General features: G+C 41.0%; 1 pseudogene; it reads right to left on the reverse strand.

Annotated features, from left to right (window-relative positions):
• Nucleotides 1–5,275: 5,275 nt before the first annotated feature.
• LOC135230547 (uncharacterized) overlaps nt 5,276–22,020 on the reverse strand; it is a 36,931-nt pseudogene continuing 20,186 nt past the window's right edge.

The following is a 22,020-nucleotide window of genomic DNA, read 5'->3' on the forward strand; positions in this document are numbered from 1 at the left end:
TTGCGCCACCGGAAGCCTCGGCTCTAACCAGTTTCCCCCACCCTACCAGACCGACTTCCGGGTGTGGCTGCCACCCTTCCCCCACCCGCCCCGGCGGGAAGCACGGGGTCTCTCAGTAGCTTCCGCCTGTCCCGGGTCCGGCGTGCGGCCCAGCATCCCGCGCCTTCACTGGGGCCGTCGCCGAGCAAGCGCGCGCCTCACGGTACCGGGGAACCCTGGGAGCGCGCTTGCTCCAGGGCTGGGACCGCAGACGGTGGGTAGGGTGGGTGGATGTGAGAGAAGAGTTCAGTTCCTTCGTCTCTACTCTCCCACCACCAGCGGAGGCCTCGAAACCCTCCCCCAGCCGTTTGGGGGGACAAAGGAGCCCCGGATTTCCTTAAAAAGAACTCTCTGCTTTTCCTTAAGGAGACCAAATTGGTCTTGAAAGAGGAGACTACCCGAGCTTGGACTCGGGGCTGAGGATGTGGGGAAGGCAGAACCCCGTATGCCTGGTGTCTGCATCGTCCGGAAAGAAAGCTTTTGAAGATTTCTAATGGACGTTATTTGGATCACAGCTCACTATGGTCCTCCACCCATTTTCTCGTTTTTTATGGGAAAGGAGATACTCAGAAATAACTTGCCCAGTCACTACTGGAGGCTAAGCGAGAAACTAGAAGTCAGATCCATCGTAGTGGAAACGCCTAGCGTACAATGAGCCACATTACGAGATTTTAACGTAGCCATTTTTCACGTCGGATTGCACGTTTGCTTTTGGAGATGAAAAAAAAAAAGTACTGTAGAGCATCTTAACACAACTCTGATTTTTGCCCCTCCAAGGTGACCCGTAATAGAAACTGGTGTCAAATTCTTCACAAAAATTGCATTATTTAAAAAATTGTGTCATACTGTCGTTTGGAAGAAGAGGCTACATTATAAATTATTGGGTGTAGAGATTTCTAAAAAATAAAGATACCATTTAAATCAGTTTTGGCACTTTAGTTCATCAGATACATTGGAAGGCAACTGACTTGTTTAAAATGTTTTTTTAAAAAGGTTTTATTTTGGTCTAAAAGCACATCCTAGGTGTGTGGCATCTGGAGGTGTTTTTCAGTTTATTACACTGTGTTTTCTCATTTAACATTTTCTCCAAGACATGTGCCGGGATCTTTGATTTCTAAAGTGTGGACGCTTGATTTTCAGTGCTAGTAAGTTTAGTCCAGACAAAAAAATTACTTAATAAAACAATATTTTAAATTTTTCTTCAAAATAGGAATGTGGAACTGTTGGCTCAGGTGTAACATCTTCATGAAGTGGTTTTGTCAGTTAGTTTACTGTTAGTTCAGAGAGAAAATTTAATTAAATACAAATAGCAGTGTGATATGTAATGAATATGCTAACCTGGATTCCATATTTAAATATTTATTTATAGTATAATATAGCCCTATTATAAATAGGAGCCCTGGAGGCACAGTGGTTAAGAGCTGGGCTGTTAACCAAAAGGTAAGCAGTTCAAATCCACCAGCTGCTCTTTGGAAATGCTATGGGGCAGTTCTATTCTGTCCTATAGGGTTGCTATGAGTCAGAATCCACTGGAAGGCAACGGATTTGGTTTTTTTGGTATTATAAATAGGCTTTTGGGAACAAGGATAACATCTTAATAAGCTTTATGAATCTTAAAGTACATATATCAGACATTTTTTCATGGTATCCAAAAATTCATGATATGACAGAAAACAATAGTACTGTGAGTTATTTTTTTATGATTATTTAGGCTTAACTGCTATAGTAATTATCTTAAAATATGTTAATTTATAGATACCCAGGTCTTCAGCTAAGATTACTAACAATAATACATAACATTCATAATTTGAAGCTTGACATTTCTGTTGCTAACATACAAATTGCCACTTGGTAACAATTCAAATTTCTTAAAATCTATCCTCTACTTCTTTTATGCTCAGCACTGTGCTAAATGCTTTTACCTGTATTATCTCATTTGATCCTCACAGTAACCATATTTGTTAGATACTGTTTTAATCCCCATTTTACAGATAAAGAAATTGAAGTTTGGAAAGGCTAAATAACTTACCCAAGGTCAGTGTAGTAGCCAGGATAGGCTAGATTATGTTGCAAGAATAAATAACTCCCACACCTCAAAAGCTTTATTTCTTGCTCATGCTCTGGGTTCATCAAGGGTCATCAAGAGGGCTTCCTTCATAGTCTCTCAGGGATCCATTGGAACAGTTGGGAAGAAAGAGGCTTGAAATACAGGCTTTTGAAAGATGGAGAGAAAGGAAGAAAGTATTTGTATTCAAAGTAACAACACAAAGTTGTGAAGACAAATTATTCTGGGAACAGTGAGAAGACGACCCTCCTTGCAGGAGTGAGAGAGAAAGGAGAACACCAAGGACATAAGGCAGAAGGGATTAGAATAGCGTTACTGACAAAAACAGCAAAACTGAAAGGGAGCAGTTTAAAGAAGATGTGCTTACTTTTGCACATGTCTGGGTTTGAGGCATTTAAGGAAGTGATGTCGGGTAGGCAGAGGAAAGAGAAGACAAGCAGCATCTGATTCCTGCATTCACTCAACAACTGAGAGTCTACTGTCCTAAGTATGATGTGGGAGAAATAAATCTGAATAAACCACTCTTCTTGTTTTCAAGGAGCCCACAATCTGGTGGGAGAGGCAGAATATAAACCAGATGGAAATAAAATGCTGTGATAAAGACAGAAGATGGTGTGTACAGAGGAAGGAGTGATTGACACACCAGTTGTGATATACACAGGGCTTTATGGAGGGCCCAACATTTCTCTGAGTCATGAAGACTAAGTAGAATTTTAATAAAGAAGAAACACAAAGTGCATTGTATGGCTTGGGAAAATCAAGTAGCCTAGAGTGGCTCTTTTTGGGGGGTTTATGAATTAGTGTAGTGGGATATGATGCTGGAAAAGTAAATCAGCTAAAAAAAAAAAGCTAACAAAACAAATCAGTGCCTGTTATGAATGATACACTGTACGGGAAGTTTTCATAGGCATTGTTTCATTTAATTCTGATACAGCCCTACATACTAGGTGTTCTGACAGATGCAAAAACAGATTTCGAGGTGTCAGTAGAAGGAGGAGGGAATTTCATACAGCAGAGCAGCAAAAGCTCAGTGAGACAGAACATCGTGGTATTCTTGGTGAGCCGCAATATTTTGGTAGAGGATGTAGGGTAAGGAGCATACGAAGAAGTAGCATGAGAGAAAGCTATTCTGGTAAGTATAATAGTTAAGATTATTTTGGTTGCTAGTTAAATTGACTTTACTGGATACTGGGGTATCTCACAGAAACTTAGAAATTACTGAACAACCAGGGAAATTCTGTAGAACTCGGTAGTAGGAATCCATAAACTGTCTTCCTGATGGGATGTAAACAACTTTCCATCTCTCTGCCTCTTTGATCAAAATTCCAGTTTCCTAGTGCAGTAAGTGTTTGGCCAACCTGGATCATATTTCCACTCCTGTGTTATTCAGCATGACCAGGCTGCAAACTATGTGTGTGGATGTTTGCTGTTGTTCCATCCCTTTGATGGGAAGGGAGTTGTCACTGTGAACTGTGCAGCTGGCCTAAGAGGTGTTTCTTGTGTTCTATTCTTAGGTTGCTGAAGCCACATACCCTTTTCCCCCTATGTACAATGATAAAAATGCTTCCCACCAACATGACCCTGCCATCCCAGTACAACAGTTCTGCATCTGCACCCTTACCCAGCCTAAAGATGCATCCAACTGGTGGAAAGAATGTCTTAATGTTACTTTTCTCCTAGTCCTGATCTCTGGATATCAAGTATCCATTCCTCTTCTAGTTCTGGCATAGTCTCATTTAGGTGTGGCTCCTCCTGGTCCTCAATCCATGGACTAAATTATGATTACTATCATCACACTCTACAAATAATTTCACTGGGAGTGGGGACAGCAGTGATTGTTCTCATTTTAAAAGGGAAACAAACAAAACCTCGTTGCCATCGAGTTAATTCTGACTCATAGCAACCGTATGGGACAGAATAGAACTGCCCCACAGGGTTTCCAAGATGTGGCTAGTGGATTCAAACTGCTGACAACTTGGTTAGCAGCTGAGCTCTTAACCACCATGCCACCAGGGTTCCTTAAAAGGGAAAGGTAAGGCTAATTTTTCAGTCTTCAGGCATTCCAGCAAAATGTGCAGACCACTTTTTCCTATTCTGGTTCCTGAGGCTATAGCTGGTATACATGACTACCTATGCCGAGTTTCCTTGGTTACAATCTGGCTGGCTGTGGTTCCTTGCCTAGTAGGGTGATTTAAGCCTTCATTTTTGAGAGGTCTAAGCCCTTGGTGATGAGCAGCATCAAACATGTCAAATTAAACAAAGGCAATGCAGCAGATTGGAGGACGACTCTGAGGTAGAATGACTGGGGACCAAGAAATATTTGTGAATAAATGGTTCCTATTTTACAGATGATAAAACTCAAGCACAAAGAGCCTAGGTAACTAAAGTGAAAGAACCAGGGTTTAAACCCAAGGTGTCTGGCTCCAAAGGAACTCTTCTTCATAGCTATGTTATGCTGCCCCAGCGCTGCCAATGTGGAGATTGAGTTCGGTGCTGGGCCTTCCATACCCGTTGCCAATTGAGTTGATTCCAAATTATGTTAACCACATGTGTGTCAGAGTAAAACTGTGCTCCATAGGATTTTCAGTGGCTGATTTTTAAGAAATAGATCTCCAGACCTTTCTTTTGAGGCGCTTCTGTGTGGACTCAAACCTCCAGCTATTCAGCTAGCAGCTGAGCAAATTAAATGTTTCCACTACCAATGGACTCCATCTGCATGGGATTAAATCATATCATGGCTCTTCAATTTTAGTCTTGTTTCGTGAGCAAGAATAGGTTACTTAATTTTTTTTTAAGTCTCAGTCTTTTAATCTATAAAATGGAGGCACCCTTTAAATGTGTGGCGTTTCATAAGTGAATTTATAAAATGGCTATTTGCCTTAGGCTGGGTTCTCTAGAGAAGCAAAACCAGTAAAGGTATAATATATATATATATATATATATATATATATAGAAAGAGATCGCATTGGGTAAATCTGCTGCAAAGGACCTCTTTAAAGCATTGAAGAGCAAAGATGTCACCTTGAAGACTAAGGTGCACCTGCCCCAAGCCATGGTATTTTCAAAAACATCATATACATGTGAAAGCTGGACAATGAATAAGGAAGACCGAAGAAGAATTGACGCCTTTGAATTGTGGTATTGGCGAAGAATATTGAATATACCATTGACTGCCAAAAGAATGAACAAATCTGTCTTAGAAGAAGTACAACCAGAATGCTCCTTAGAAGCAAGGTTGGCGAGACTGCGTCTTACATACCTTGGATATGTTGTAAGGAGGGATCAGTCTCTGGAGAAGGACATCATGCTTGGCAAAGTACAGGGTCAGTGGAAAAGAGGAAGACCCTCAAGGAGGTGGACTGACACAGTGGCTGCAACGATGAGCTGAAGCATAACAACGATTGTAAGGATGGTGCAGGACCGGGCAGTGTTTCGTTCTGTTGTGCATAGGGTCACTATAAGTCGGAACTGACCCAACGGCACCTAACAACAACAACAACAACAGAAAGAGATTTATATCAAGGAAGCAGCTCATGTGGTTGTAGAATCTGGAACGTTCCAAGTCAGTGGATCAAGATAGAAATTTCTCCTGATTCACGTAGCCGCAGGGGCTGGTGAACCCAAGATTGGTAGGTTGGAGAGCAGAGCTCTTGCTCACAGGCTGTGAAGACTGATGAATCCCAAGATTGGCAGGTGAGACTGCAAGGATTCTCCCAATTCACATAGCTGCAGGGGCTGATAAACCCAAGATCAGCAGGTTGGAGAGCAGGGCTCTTGCTCACAGGCTGTGAAGATCAATGACTCCCAAGTTTGGCAGGTAAACTGCTAGCTCAATCCCAAGAAGAGGCTGTCGGATGAACAGGAGCCAGCTGCAGGATCTAGAGCAGGGAAAAGCCAGAACATCCACTTATCCTCAGATGCAGGCCACACGTCCAAGGAAACTCCCTTTCAACTGATTGGCTACTGACAGCAGATCCCATCATGGGAGTGATCACATATAAACCCGAGAATTATGGCCCAGCCAAGTTGACACACAATGTTAACCATCACAGTCCACCCCTTGTCAACTTGAGACCTGTACACATCTCCCCAAACCATACATAATCTCTGAATAAAAACAATTACAAAGTCATACTTGCACCTAACATGATAGAACTAACATGCATACAACCGAAAATGCACTAGCCCCACTTACATCTTATATTTTATATGTGAAGAAAACAAAAATATTGGATACACACATGCAAAGCAGAAATAGTCTTAACAATTACAGTCCTCGTTTCTGCAATTGGACACATGGACATAACTGGTATTTAGAACTACCTCCTTCCACCACCCGTTGCATATTCCCTTTGCCCTCAATAAGCACCTCAGCTGGTTGTGGTTCTTTGCCTGGTGGGGTGACCCAAACCTTCATTCCTAAAGGGTCTGGGCCATTAGTAATCGTATCAGAATTGGGTTGCTGTAGTTTTCCATTGACTTTAATCACAGGACATGGTAATACTAAGAGACACCCTAATGGGTCTCCTGCATTCCAGACATACTCTTCTTTACCTCCATTATGTAACACCAATCCAAATTCCTTTTGGTAATCAGGATCAGGCCCACCAGCAGTATGGTAACTCCCTTCTTTGCCTATTGATCCAGAGGCATAAGGAGCCCAAAGTGGCCAGGTGACATTCTTAGCTTCCAGTTCAGTGGAATCAGAGATGTGTCTCCAGGTGGGAGCATTCCTCCCTTCGGAACTAAGACCTCTAGACCTGCAGAGCATAAGGTCACGGGGATAGGAAGCAAAAATCTTGTGAGTGGGTCACTAGGGGTAATAGTGAGTGATGCCACTCCCATTTTCACCCCTTGATTCCTGGACTCATGAACCCTGGCTATGGGAGAAACAGTACCATATATTGAATGCTGGTTTAGAGCATATACAGCCTCCTGGAGAACAGTGCCCCAACCCTGGAGGGTACTGACACCACACCTACATGGCACTGTAACTGTGTCTTTAGCAGTCCATTCCAACTTTCTATTAAGCCAGCTGCTTCAAGATGATGAGGAACATGGGTAATACCAGTGAACCCCATGAATGTGGGCCCACCACTGTACTTGATTTACTGTGAAGTGAGTCCCTTGATCCAAGGCAATGCTGTGTGGGATACCATGACGGTGAATAAGGCATTCCGTAAGTCCACGGATGGTAGTTTTGGCAGAGGCATTGCGTGCAGGGAAGGCAAATCCAAATCCAGAGTAAGTGTCATTCCATTCCATTCCAGTAAGGACAAAATGGTGCCCTTTGCATGATGGAAGTGGTCCAATGTAATCCACTTGACACTAGGTTGCTGGGTGCTCACCTCGAGGGATGGTGCCATACCGGGGACTTAGTGTTGGTCTCTGCTGCTGGCAGATTGGGCACTCAGTAGTGGCTGTAGCCAAGTCAGCCTTGGTGAGTGGAAATCCACATTGCTGGGCCCATGCAAAATTTCCATCCCTGCCACCATAGCCACTTTTTTCATGAGCCCATTGAGCAATGACAGGAGTAGCTGGGGAAAAAGGGTGAATGGTTTCCGCAGAACACATCATTCTATCCACTTGATTATTAAAATATTCCTCTACTAAGGCCACATGAGAAAAAAATATCTTCACTTCTTTGGCCCATTCAGAGAGGCCTGTCTACATAGTTCTTCCCCATAAATCTTTGTCTTCAATTTTCCAATCATTTTCCTTCCAAGCTCCTGACTATCCAGCCAACCCATTGGCCACAGCTCATGAATCAGTGTACAAACACACATCTGGCCATTTCTCCTTCCAAGCAAAGTGAACAACCAGGTACACTGCTTGAAGTTCTGTGGATTTCCCTTCACCTTCACCACTGTCCTTCAGGGAAGTCCCAGAAAGAGGCCGTATTGCTGCTGTCCACTTTCGAGTGGTGCCTGCATATCGCACAGAATCATCTGTAAACCAGGTATGAATTTTCTTCAGTCAACTAATTACAAAAAACTCCCCATGAGGCCATAGGTGCAGACTGGGAGATGGAAGGTAATGTGACAGGAGAGGAGACCATGCGCATTTCAGCCGCTTCCTCATGCAATTTGCTCGTGCCTTCAGGTCCTGCTCAGGCCCGATCTCGTATATACCACTTCCATTTAATGATGGAGTGCTGTTGTGCACATCCAACTTTATGACTCTGTGGGTCAAACAACACCCAGTTCAGGATGGGTACCTCAGGCCATATGGTGACTTGGTGTCCCATGGTTAAGCATCCAGTCTCTACTAAGGCTCAGTAAAAAGCCAGAAGCTGTTTCTCAAAAGGAGAGTAGTTATCTGAAGAGGATGGCAGGGCTTTACTCCAAAATCCTAAGGGCTGGCGCTGTGATTCACCAATGGGGGCCTGCCAAAGACTCCAAACAGCATCTCTATCTGCCACTGACACTTCAAGCACCATTGGATCAGCCAGATCATATGGCCTAAGTGACAGAACAGCTTGCACAGCAGCCTGAACCTCTTTCAGAGCCTTCTCTTCTTCTGGACCCCGCTCGAAACTAGCAGCTTTTCAAGTCCCTTGATAAATAGGCTGGAGTAGCACACCCAAGTGAGGAATATGTTGCCTCCAAAATCCAAAGAGGCCCACTAGGCGTTGTGCCTCCTTTTTAGTTGTGGGAGCAGCCAGATCCAATAACTTATCCTTCACTTTAGAAGGAATATCTCAACACACCCCACACCACTGGACCACTAGAAATTTCACTGAGGTGGAAGGTGCCTTAATTTTTGTGGGATTAATTTCCTACTCTCTAGCGTGCAGATATTTTACCAATAAGTCCAGAGTCATTGACACTTCTTCCTTACTAAGTGCAATCAACATAATGTAATGTAAAGGATCAGTGTGACGTCTTGTGGAAGGTGAAGGTGATCGAGTTCCCTGATGACATAGGGCTGGTGAATTGATGTAGCTCTGAGATAGGCAACTGAAGGTGTATTGCTGGCCTTGCTAGCTGAAGGCAAACTGCTTCTGATGGTCCCTCGAAACACGTATGGAGAAAAAGGCATTAGCCAGGTCAATAGCTGCATACCAGATACCAGGAGATGTATTAATTTGCTCAAGCAAATGAAACTACAACTGAAACAGCAGCTGCAATTGGAGTCACCACCCTGTTAAGTTTCAATAATCTACTGTCATTCTCCAGGGTCCATCTGTTTTCTGCACAGGCCAAATAGGTGAGTTGAATGGGGATGTGGTGGGAATCACCACCCTGCATCCTTCAAATCCTTGATGGTGGCAGTAATCTCTGCAATATCTCCAGAAACACAGTATCACTTTTGGTCTACTATTTTTCTAGGTAGGGGCAGCTCTAATGGCTTTCACTTGGCTTTTCCTACCATAATAGCCCTTATTCCATTTGTCAGGGATCCAGTGTGGGGATTCTGCCAGTTGCTGAGTATATCTATTCCAATTATGCATTCTGGAACTGGGGAAATCACTACAGGATAGGTCTGGGAACCCACTGAACCTACTGTGAGACTGACACGAGCCAAGACTCCAGTAATAACCTGGCTTCCATATGCCACCACTCTGACTGGTGGGCCGCAGTGACGTTTTGGGTCTCCTGGAACTAGTGTCAGTTCAGAGCCAGTATTCAGTAATCCCTGAAATGTCTGATTATTTCTTTTTCCCCAGTGGTCAGTCACTGTCGTAAAAGGCCATAGATTCCCTTTGGGGAAGGCTGGGAGAGAGATTAACAGCATAAATTTTGGGCAGCGTATTGGTGGCCTTTCTCAAGGGGACGCAGCCTCCCCTTCATTTAAGGAGTTGTGGGTCTTCAAGTTCGCTCAAGTCTGGGAATTGATTGAGGAGCCGTGACTCTCTATTCTCACGATTCGAGTTAGACTGCTGTTCACTTGACCTAGAATTCATTCATTTGTACAGATCAAGTACATATTTAGTAGATTTCCTATCTATTTCACTCCTAAGGACACCATGACTAAGTAGTCAGTGTCATAAGACCATATGTGTCAGACTATTCTGATTACTGCTTTGACCCTGCTGTCCATTACTGTAACCATATCCACCTTGTCTTTGTCGATTGAGTACTGCCACTTGGCTCCTACTACCTCAAGGTCCAATCACCCCATTGTAGTTAAGTGTCTTAATTCAGTTAGGGCAGCTCCCACTATCGAATCTGATTTACATAAAATAGCAATCACAGCAGTCTTCAAGGATATTTGGGCTCTCTTCACAAACTTTTTCCTCACAGTTGTGGTAAAAGGTGTGTCCTCTGGGCATTCCATGTGTGGGTCTGTGGTATAACCTGATAAATCCACTCTAGTGTGCCAACTTCCCTAAGGGTTTGGATACCCTCTACAGTATACCAAAGCAGATCTGGTACTTCAACTTGATTTAGTGTAGGCCACCATGTAATCCATGCTTGAGCAACCCAACTAAATAAACTATTAGATCCTTTCCTAACTTCTCGAGCTGAAACATTGAATGAAGAGTCTGTGCTTAGTAGACCCATATCAATAAACTCAGACCGATCCATCCTTATGTTCCTTGCACCATTATCCCACACCCTTAATATCCATTCTCACACATATTCCCCAGGTTTCTGTTTGTACCTTTTAGAAAAGTCAAGCAGTTCTTTTGGAGCGTAGCAAACCTCCTCCAGGGTCACAATTTTTACTTCACCTTTTAGGGCTTACTCTAACTTAATCTAGTTACAGGTCTAGAAGCCAGAGTCTGTACAGTGGAATTGTTTTGAGAATGTTTATCATTGTCTTGTAAAGTATCTGCTTCAGGCGATGCTCCAGGCAATGACTCAGGCAAAGGCTGTTTAGAGGTAGCTGGGCTAGGGCTAATCTCATTAGATGGGAGTGGAGGGGCTAATGGTTTTTCTGAGCAGGGTGGTTTAGCAGACAAACATGAAGTAATCTCTTCAGATGGGAGTAGTTCTGCTGGCAGAATGATTCAATGGAATTTAGGGGCTCAGTGTCTCCAGCTTCCTGATTATCTGCCCATATGTCCCCACCCCAAGTTTCAGGATCCCATTTTTTCCCAATCAATGCCCTTACTTTAACTTCAGACACCTCTCGAGGTTGGCAATTGAGCTGGCATTGTAACTCAGCTACTCGTCCACAAGACTGTTTTTCGGCAATATCAGCTCTGTTACTACAAGAAATAAGGCTTTCTTTCAAAGCACAAGTGGAAACTTTGAGGTCATTTATGTGGTACTTGAGCTTTGACTCTGAAGCCCTGAGCATATCTCTTTCTTTCACCAGTTTGTCTAGTGAAAGTAGGACCAAACAACGGGCTTCCTTATACTTCTAAGCCCGACAAAACCATAGAAAGATATTACACACGTGTTTACCCAGAGTCTCGCCTTTCACCAATACCTGATCTACTGGTGACGAAATTTTGCGTGTTTGTATTGCCACCTCATGCCTTGGATTAGCAATGCCCTCTTTACTGCTGGAAGCAGAGTCGTCAATATCTTTAAGTCTAACCAGACTTGAAGCCAGTTTAGAAAACTCATCCTTACAATTTTGTTTCTCTGGAACCACTCTTGATACCAAATGTTTTAGGCTGGATTCTCTAGAAAAGCAAAACCTGTAAAAATAAACCACTCATATGGTTGTAGAGTCTGGAACGTCCCAAGTCTGTGGGTCAGGATAGAGACTTCTGATTCAAATAGACACAGGGGCTGGCAAACCCAAGATCAGGTGGTCGGAGAGCAGGGTTCTTGCTCACAGGCTGTGAAGACTGAGGACTCCCAAGATCGGCAGGTAAGCTGCTAGCTCAAGTCCCAAGAAGTGAAGGTCAGACAGACAGGAACCAGCTGCAGGATCTAGAGCAGACGAAAGCCAGAACGTCCACTTATATTCTGATGCAGGCCACATGCCCAAGGAAACTCCCTTTCAACTGATTGGCTACTCACAACAGATCCCACATGGGGGTGATCACATATAAACACTGAGCATCACAGCCCAGCCAAGTTGACACACAATCTTAACCACCACACTATTGAATGTATTAATTTGCACAAAAATTTGTTCAGCATTCTGTAATAGGCATTGTAAGTACAGTGGTGTACGTAATGGACATAGTTCCTGTGTTTGTTGATCTTCCTATAAAAAGAATCTGAATTAGCCATAAGCTGAAGATAGCAATGTGTGGTCCACAAATCTGCCTTCCTGGCCTTGATGGTGAGCAGCAAGGCTGACCTATGGGATCATAATGATGACTGTGAATTGAAGAGGACAGATCAGGAAAGAAAACAAGGCTGGAACAATCAAAAGACAGCATGATAGGGAACAAGAGTGAAGTCAGGAAAACTACCAAAAGAAAGAGTATCTACTAGTTTTCTTAAGCCTAGCACATAAAGTCTAGGTTTTACAAGAAATGTCAAGAGAATTGATCAAGAGATAATTGTTATAGAACAGGAAGTTAGAGTAGGTGAAATGAGAAATGACCTATGACAGACCCATGGAAATGGGAATTCTTATCACTGTCAAGTCGATTACGACTCATGTCAAACCTATAGGGTTTCCAAGGCTGTAATCTTTATAGAAGCAGACTGCCATGTATTTCTCCCAAGGAGCTGCTGGTAGGTTCGAATCATCGACCTTTGGGTTAGCAGCTGAGTGTTTAACCACTGTGCCACCAGGGCTCCTCAAAAATGGAAATAGAGTGGTAGGTATTTTCAATACACTGTAGAAGCATGGTTAAAAGAAAGGGAATGAGAGACGTGTAAAAAAAATTATCCTGAAGTGCTGATTTGGAGAACAGCCACACTTTGTAATATGAGCCAAGAGATAAAATCAAATTTGTCTCTCAGGGGGAGAAAATAAACTTTACTTCAGGCTAAATTCCCCTGCCACCTGGCTTGTTTTCTTCACTGTAAATGAGCACTGGGAAAAGAACAGGTTTCAAAGATTCTGCTTGAGCAATTTGCAGACCATTTTCTTGGTAATCACAGTGTAGCTCTTTTTTCAGTCAGGCTCACACATAGGATTTAATCTTGATTTTTTTTTTTGTTTTTTACAGTAAGTATTATTTTTAACATTTGTCAAGTGCACCAAAATATCTCTAAAAGTACCTTATTAGAATTTATGTAGGGAAAGAAAACTAGTTACATACATTAATCTTTGGAATGGCCTAACATAAAATTCTACAGACTTACCCTTATGAGCTTTGCTGTGTAATTTGACCGAAATCATCATCATGGTTAAGGCCAATGTTTACCACAATTAGATAGTACATGGACTAATTAGGTTCAGGAGAACCTAATTGTAAATGGCTTAATTGTGGCTAAATTACAGGCAGAGTGGTTGAGAAAGTCATTGTTCCCAGGTAAATCTTGGTTTTCAGTATTCAGCATCAAACCCGTCACATTTACTCAAACTAAAACTACACTTACTGTCTAGATCAGAAAATCGTATTTTTGTTTGAGAGAAAAGGACAATTTAAATACAAGATAAATCCATCCTTTACATGAATCCTTTTCCATGTGTTTACAGCTTCAGTTTAAAGGATAGCAAAGTTGTTTTTAATTTTGTGGAGTAATTATGTTGACTATATTAAAAAAAAACATGGATTGATATATTTAGCTTTAAGATCTATGAACTGATCACATACAGTTGCCCATGTATGAAATTTGTCAAGCATTTTAAATACACAAGTAATATTTCACTTCTGAATAAGAGAATAATAAATACATACACACATGAACACATAAATACATACATTTATGCACACATCATATATTTGTCATACATTAATAGTATTTTATTGAGTTAGTGAGCAAAATATGACCATAACATATATGTCATTACAGCCCGGATGTACAGCATAAAAAAGTGTAGATTCGAATACCTAACAACAACACAAGCCTACATTAGCAGTAGCATTATTATAAAATATTTATAACATTTTCCAATTTTAAAAAAAAGTCATCAATTTATTCAGCATCTTTCTGACATTTCAACTGACACCTCTTCACCTTTCCACACTGCTGATTGAAAATAGCCTTAGAAGAAGCCCTGGGCAACTAACAGAGAGGGGAAATGGTTATATCTGTGGGGCATTTTTATATTTTCATGTTATAATTCAACATTATTCAAACTCAGATTGATAGATTATAAAACCGGCATTCCTAACCACTAAGGAAAGCATACTGAAGGCTGTGGTCTTTGATCTTCATTAGTAAGTGCTTCAAGTCCTCTTCACTTTCAGCAAGCAAGGTTGTGTCACCTGCATAACGCAGGGTGTTAATGAGTCTTCCTCCAATCTTGATGCCTCGTTCTTCTTCATACAGTCCAGCTTCTCGTATTATTTGTTCAGCGTACAGATTAAATAGGTATGGTGAAAGAATATAACCCTGATGCACACCCTTCCTGATTTTAAACCAATCAGTATTCCCTTGTTCTGTGCAAACAACTGCCTCTTGATCTATGTAAAGGTTCCTCATGAGCACAATTAAGTGTTCTGGAATTCCCATTCTTTGCAGTGTTATCCATAGTTTGTTATGATCCACACAGTCAAATGCCTTTGCATAGTCAATAAAACACAGGTAAACATCCTTCTGGTATTCTCTGCTTTCAGCCAGGATCCATCTGACATCAGCAATGATATCCCTGGTTCCACGTCCTCTTCTGAAACCGGCCTGAATTTCTGGCAGTTCCCTGTCGATATACTGCTGCACCCGTTTTTGAATGATCTTCAGCAGAATTTTGCTTGCATGTGATATTAATGATATTGTTCTATAATTTCCACATTCAGAGGGATCACCTTTCTTGGAATAGGCATAAATATGGATCTCTTCCAATCAGTTGGCCAGGAAGCTGTCTTCCATATTTCTTGGCATGGACGAGTGAGCACCTCCAGTGCTGCATCTGTTTGTTGAAACATCTCAATTGATATTCCATCAATTCCTGGAGCCTTGTTTTTCGCCAGTGCCTTCAGAGCAGCTTGGACTTCTTCCTTCAGTACCATCGGTTCCTGATCATATGCCACCTCTTGAAATGGTTGAATATCGACTAATTCTTTTTGGTATAATGACTTCATGTATTCCTTCCATCTTCTTTTGATGCTTCCTGCATCATTTAATATTTTCCCCTTGGAATTCTTCACTATTGCAACTTGGGGCTTGAATTTTTTCTTCAGTTCTTTCAGCTTGAGAAACTGCGAGCGTGTTCTTCCCTTTTGGTTTTCCATCTCCAGCTCTTTGCACATGTCATTATAATACTTTATTTTGTCTTCTCGAGAGGCCCTTTGACATCTTCTGTTCAGTTCCTTTACTTCATCAATTCTTCCTTTTGCTTTAGCTGCTCGACACTCAAGAGCAAGTTTCAGAGTTTCCTCTGACATCCACCTTGGTCTTTTCTTTCTTTCCTGTCTTTTCAGTGACCTCTTGCTTTTTTCATGGATGATGTCCTCAATGTCATTCCACAACTCGTCTGGTCTTCAGTCACTAGTGTTCAATGCATCAAATCTATTCTTCAGATGGTCTCTAAATTCAGGTGGGATATACCCAAGGTCATATTTTGGCTCTCGTGGACTTGCTCAGATTTTCTTCAGTTTCAGCTTGAACTTGCGTATGAGCAATTGATGGTCCGTTCCACAGTCGGCCCCTGGCCTTGTTCTGACTGATGATGTTGAGCTTTTCCATCGTCTCTTTCCACAGATAGTCAATTTGATTTCTGTGTGTTCCATCTGGCAAAGTCAATGTGTATAGTCGCCGTTTATGTTGGTGAAAGAAGATATTTGCAATGAAGAAGTCGTTGGTCTTGCAAAATTCTATCATTCGATCTCCGGCATTGTTTCTATCACCAAGACCATATTTTCCAACTACTGATCCTTCTTCTTTGTTTCCATCTTTTGCATTCCAATCGCCAGTAATTATCAATGCATCTTGATTGCATGTTCAATCAATTTCAGACTGCAGCAGCTGATAAAAATCTTCTATTTCTTCATCTAATAAAGATCAAAGACCACAGTCTTCAGTATGGATTACACCTCAACATAAAGAAAACAAAAATCCTTACAACTGGACCAATGAGCAACATCATGATAAATGGAGAAAAGATTGAAGTTGTCAAGGATTTCATTTTACTTGGATCCACAATCAACAGCCATGGAAGCAGCAGTCAAGAAATGAAAAGACGCATTGCATTGGGTGAATCTGCTGCAAAGGACCTGTTCAAAGTGTTGAAGAGCAAAGATGTCACCTTGAAGACTAAGGTGCACCTGCCCCAAGCCATGGTATTTTCAAAAACATCATGTGCATGTGAAAGCTGGACAATGAATAAGGAAGACCGAAGAAGAATTGACGCCTTTGAATTGTGGTATTGGCAAAGAATATTGAGTATACCATGGACTGCCAAAAGAATGAACAAATCTATCTTAGAAGAAGTACAACCAGAATGCTCCTTAGAAGCAAGGTTGGCGAGACTGCGTCTTACATACCTTGGATATGTTGTAAGGAGGGATCAGTCCCTGGAGAAGGACATTATGTGTGGCAGAGTACAGGGGCAGCGGAAAAGAGGAAGACCCTTAAGGAGGTGGATTGACACAGTGACTGCAACAATGAGCTGAAGCATAACAATGATTGTAAGCATGGTGCAGGACCGGGCAGTGTTTCGTTCTGTTGTGCATAGGGTCGCTATGAGTCGGAACTGACTCGACGGCACCTAACAACAACAACAACAAAGCAAAGCATAAATTATACAATAAATGAAGAGGTCACTGGCTAATTGTTTGAAAGAAAAAAATACACCATGTGTCAAAATAAATTCTTGTTGATTAAACATTTTAATATAAAAATGAAACCATAAATTTTCTAGAAGATAAAGAAAAATGTATAATCGTGGGGTGGGGATTATATTGCATGAAACATAAAGCAAAAAATTAATAGTTGAAAATATATAACAAATGAAAACGGTTGCTTCAGAAATCACTAAAAATTAAAGGGCAAATGCTAAGCTAGAAAGAAAAGAAAGTGACAAAGGATTAAGAAGTCTTACAAATCATAAAAAGTCAAATAGAAAAAGGGGCAAAGTACTTCCACAAGCAATTGACAAAAGAAGGAATAAAAAGGGTCAATAAAGATTTGAAAAATGTCAATTTTATCAGTAATAAAAAAAAACACAAGTTAAAACAACATTAAGACAACGTTTTTTGCCTATATGATTGGTAAGGATTATTTAAAAAATAATATGCACTTTTAGAGAGGATATTACATCCATTCCGGAGAGCTCTTTGACAAAATTTCTAAACGTGCCTATCTTAACCAGCAAATCCACTTCAAGAAATGTATGCTAAGGAAATAATTACTGATTTATGCAAAGACTTAGCTACAAGATGTTCATTGCTGTTTTTTCTCTCTCTCTCACCCTCCTTCCTTCTCCTCCTTCCTCTCTTTCTTTCCCAATATAAAGGGGACTGGTGAAATAAAATAGGGTAAATTCATTCCACAGAACATCCACAAAATTCAACAAATAAAAGTGACACTAATTAATATACATGAAGACATGTTCCCATGTATTTATTGTTAAATAAAAAAAAAATGTTTTGGGGGGTGGATTTCTCTCCCCCTTGCTCTCCCACTACTGTGCCCATGCATGTACATACAGGAGAAGGCCTGGAAAGATACATAATAAATCATAGAGAAGGGAGATTACTGGATTGTTAAATGTTCTTCTTTTTGCCTATCTTTCTTTTCTAATTGTACTACAATGAGCAGGAATTACTTTTTTGATAGCCAAACATATTTTAAATTAAAAAATATAATGTTACTGACTGCTTGCCTTTTCAAAATATGTAAGAATCATCAGTTAGCTAGTTGATTAAGTACATTTTGAATCCAACATCTTGATAATTGAGATGCAAAAATTAGAAAAAATAATCGAATCCTAAAATACCATAGAACTGGCAGATCAATTTTTTATTTCATCAGGTGTTACTTATAACCAATTTTTATTCTTGCTATTAATGTTTTAAACACAAGAATGGCTGAAGTTAAGGATGTGTGCCCTGGAAAATATGTTTAAATGTTAAATCTGAAGTAAATAATGATTTCCTGCTTTAAATGTAACAAATATGTGGGGAGATGTAGTAGGCAAGAAGGCTCCGTTACCATGGAAACGATTAAGCTCTCTATAGCGCAAGCCAGCCCAGCTCCAGCTTCAGGGTCAATGACTCATTAGTTCAGAGGGAAGTCAACATATACTTAAGTACACACCTAACTATCTGCACAAAGTGATTCTCATTAACAGAGAACGGTTATAAAACATTACTTATTCAGACAAATTAAGAAATAACAAACTAACGTAGTATTTTTTAAGTTGTTAATTGGGGAGTATTTAAGGTGCATGAGAAACAAATTCTTTTTACAGGTCACTTCAGAGCTGTTAGGTACAGATTAAGAATTGATAAGAATGCTAATTAAAATCATTAAAGCAAAATACCAAAACACTTCTACTAATACCTGAATTATTTTTTAAAATGACAGTTCTTAAAACAATACCCAAGGTTGTCTTGTCACTTGTTAATTTTAATGATGTATGTTAAACTCTGGTGCCAATCAAAGGAACTATTAGTTTAGTTAGGGGAGGCAAGACAAGTTTTCAATTCATTCATTTGTTGAGTAAATATGTATTGGGAACCTACTATGTGCCAAGCAATGTGCTGGGTACTAGTATTAAAAACTGCCTAAAACATGGTCTCTGTCCTCAAAACGCTTGCGTTTAGAAGAAGGGGTAGATTTATAAGTAAATCGCTGTTATAGGCCAATCTCAGCGACGGAGTCAGCAACTTCTTCTAGCATAAATCCTTTGACTATGGCTCCTAATGAATGAGCATTCCTGGGTGACTATGCTCTGCATAATGTGACCAACTCACCTATCTTCTCCATCTGCTTTCCCTTGCCATAGCTGATGAACTTGTGGGAGACAGCTGACCCAGGACATCCAATCCACAGGCTGGTATGAAACCTAGCTGGTAGTCTGACCCAAAAAGCTTTTCCCAGAAAGGAGGAGTGATTAGATTGTCTCTTCAAGAGTTTGAGTGTGAACTACAGAGAGTGAGTTAATAGTAGTAGGAGCTGAAAGGAGCCCTGGTGGAGCAATACTTAAGTGCTCAGTTAACGGTTAGTGCTATTAACCAAAAGGTTGCTGGTTGGAACCCACCAGCTGCTCTGAGGGGAAAAAAGACCTGGCAATCTGCTCTTGTAACAATTACAGCCTAGCCTGGAGGAACCCCTTAAACTATTGTCCTGAGATAATCTTTAAACCTTAAACCAAAAATATCCCTGAAATCTTTAAACCAAACAATAGTTTAGCTTAACTGGTAAAAACTGTCTGCCTTGAGTATTATGCTCTTCTAAGAACTATCCATAAGGGATCAAATTAACAACAGCAACTCGAAAGATTAGATAGAAACTTAGGGGGCAGTGAGTTTATGTTAATGGGGGAGGAACAACTCAGAAAAGGAGAGTGAGAATGGTTGTACAGCCTGAGTAATGTAATCAATGTCAGTGAATTGTGTATGTAGAAATTGTTGAATCCATTCATGTTTTGCTGTGTATATTCTCAACAACAACAGCAAAATAAGTAAATAAAATTTTTTAAAAAGTAAAAAAATTGCTTAAAAAAAAGAAAGATTACAGCCTAGGAAACACCACGGGGTGGCTATGTGTACTAATCAACTCAATGGCACACAACGACAGCAAGTAGAAGCTGAATTTGAAGCTGAAAGGATTTATAGAAAGAAGTCTTTATAAACCTTGACTGGACCACAGTTGTGAAAAAAACAAAAGTCTCATACCACAAACTCAGAGGAGATGCTAAGGGAGCTGGTGGTGGCAGCAAACGAGGGAGGGGAAAGGAGATAGTCATGGTTGCCCTCATGATGGAAGATCAATGGACTATAGCTGAAGGGGGGCTATGATATGACTCAGTTCTTACAGCTGTCTTAATTCTTGGATATTTAATTAAGATAATCCTTATGATTAGTGTAAAGAAATAGAATTCAAAATTTCATAGAAACTTCTGGTTCAGCCATGATGAAATAATGGATTTACCCTCCTACTGTAAAAAATAAGTAAATAAATAAAACCGGAAAAAATCAATGACACGCCACGCCTGTTTTCAGACATTGGATGAAAGACAGCTTGAGACAAGGGAAACAAAAGAGGTGTTAATCGCAGAGCAATTTAACATTTACTTAAGCAAAGAATATATTAACCATCTATTTAGAAAAAGTTCGCACAAATCCTCTTAATGTTCACTTTGTTTCTAGAATCATCCCATATATAATCTAGAAGCTCTCATATGTAATCCTAATTAATGTACGGTGATAGAGTATCCGTGTACCTGTTTTAAAAGCTTCCATAAGCGACCACAGGAGAGAAGTAATTAATACTGGTCCCATGGCAATGTGAAAGGATTCCTTTTACAAAAATTAAGCTATAGTGTTCATAATGGCCTGAACAACCAATTTAACTCTTTAGAAATCTGACCTATTATCCTATAAAATATTTACAGATAATTGACTGCGAGCTCAGACTTGGAAGTAAACAAACAGAAGAATTCCACAGTACTTGCTCCAGTCTTCTTAGGTCAATTATGCACCTGAAATTGAGTAGCTTGCAGTAAGAAAAGATGCTGTGCTTTAAAACTGAAGGAACTGCTGTGGAGAGGGAGGGTACAGTGATTGGCACTAAAACCTAGTAACTTTAATAAGGAAGGAAAATTTTCATAATGCAGGAGCGGATAATACTTACCAACAAATGAAATCCCGGAACATGTAGGCAAAGGACACATCATTTTTTTTTTTTTTTAATAATTTTTATTGTGCTTTAAGTGAAAGTTTACAGATCAAGTCAGTCTCTCATACAAAAACCCATATACACCTTACTAAAAAAAAATACCCTCCCCGTAATGAGACAGCCCACTGTCTCCCTCCACTCTCCCTTTTCATGTCCATTTCGCCAGCTTGTAACCCCCTCCACCCTCTCATCTTCCCTCCAGGCAGGAGATGCCAACACAGTCTCAAGTGTCCACCTGATCCAAGAACCTCACCCCTCACCAGCATCCCTCTCCAACCCATTGTCCAGTCCAATCCATGTCTGAGGAGTTGGCTTCGGGAATGGTTCCTGTCCTGGGCCAACAGAAGGTCTGGGGGCCATGACCACCGTGGTCCTTCTAGTCTCAGTCAGACCATTAAGTCTGGTCTTATGAGAATTTGGGGTCTGCATCCCACTGCTCTCCTGCTCCCTCAGGGGTTCTCTGTTGTGTTCCCTGTCAGGGCAGTCATGGGTTGTAGCCAGGCACCATCTAGTTCTTCTGGTCTCAGGCTGATGTAGTCTCTGGTTCATGTGGCCCTTTCTGTCTCTTGGGCTTGTAATCGCCTTGTGTCCTTGGTGTTCATCATTCTAAAGGACACATCATTTTGACTGTTATGTCATATCAGCACTCCAAAGTGTCTTACTATTACTAGTAAAAAATGAATTAACCCCACTGCACCATTTAGATCTAGGCTGAGGTGCTGTACCAAAGAGACATTTCATGTAACAGGTTGGAGGTAAGTGTTCCAGGCTGCCAGGGCTCTCTGTTCCATAAAGTCATTCAGGATCCCAAGGACTTGCAATCTTCGTGTTCTGCCACCCTCTAGGGTGTTGTCCTCCTTTATGTGGTCCAAACTGGGTTTGAGTTCCAGCCTGTAGGAAGGGGGAAACAGAGGCCCCGAAGGGCAAGCTGTTTTCTTTTAAGCAAGCAATGTGGAAGTTGCATCTGACGATCCGATGGCAAGAACTTAATTTCACGGCTATACTGAGTGGCAAGGGAGGCTAGGAAATGTAGTCGGCCTGGGTGGCCCTGTACCCAGCTAAAACTCTATTATTAGAAAAGGAAGGAAGAATGGATTTGTGGAC

This window comes from Loxodonta africana, chromosome 3 (genome assembly GCF_030014295.1).
Source record: "Loxodonta africana isolate mLoxAfr1 chromosome 3, mLoxAfr1.hap2, whole genome shotgun sequence".
Lineage (NCBI taxonomy): Eukaryota > Metazoa > Chordata > Mammalia > Proboscidea > Elephantidae > Loxodonta > Loxodonta africana.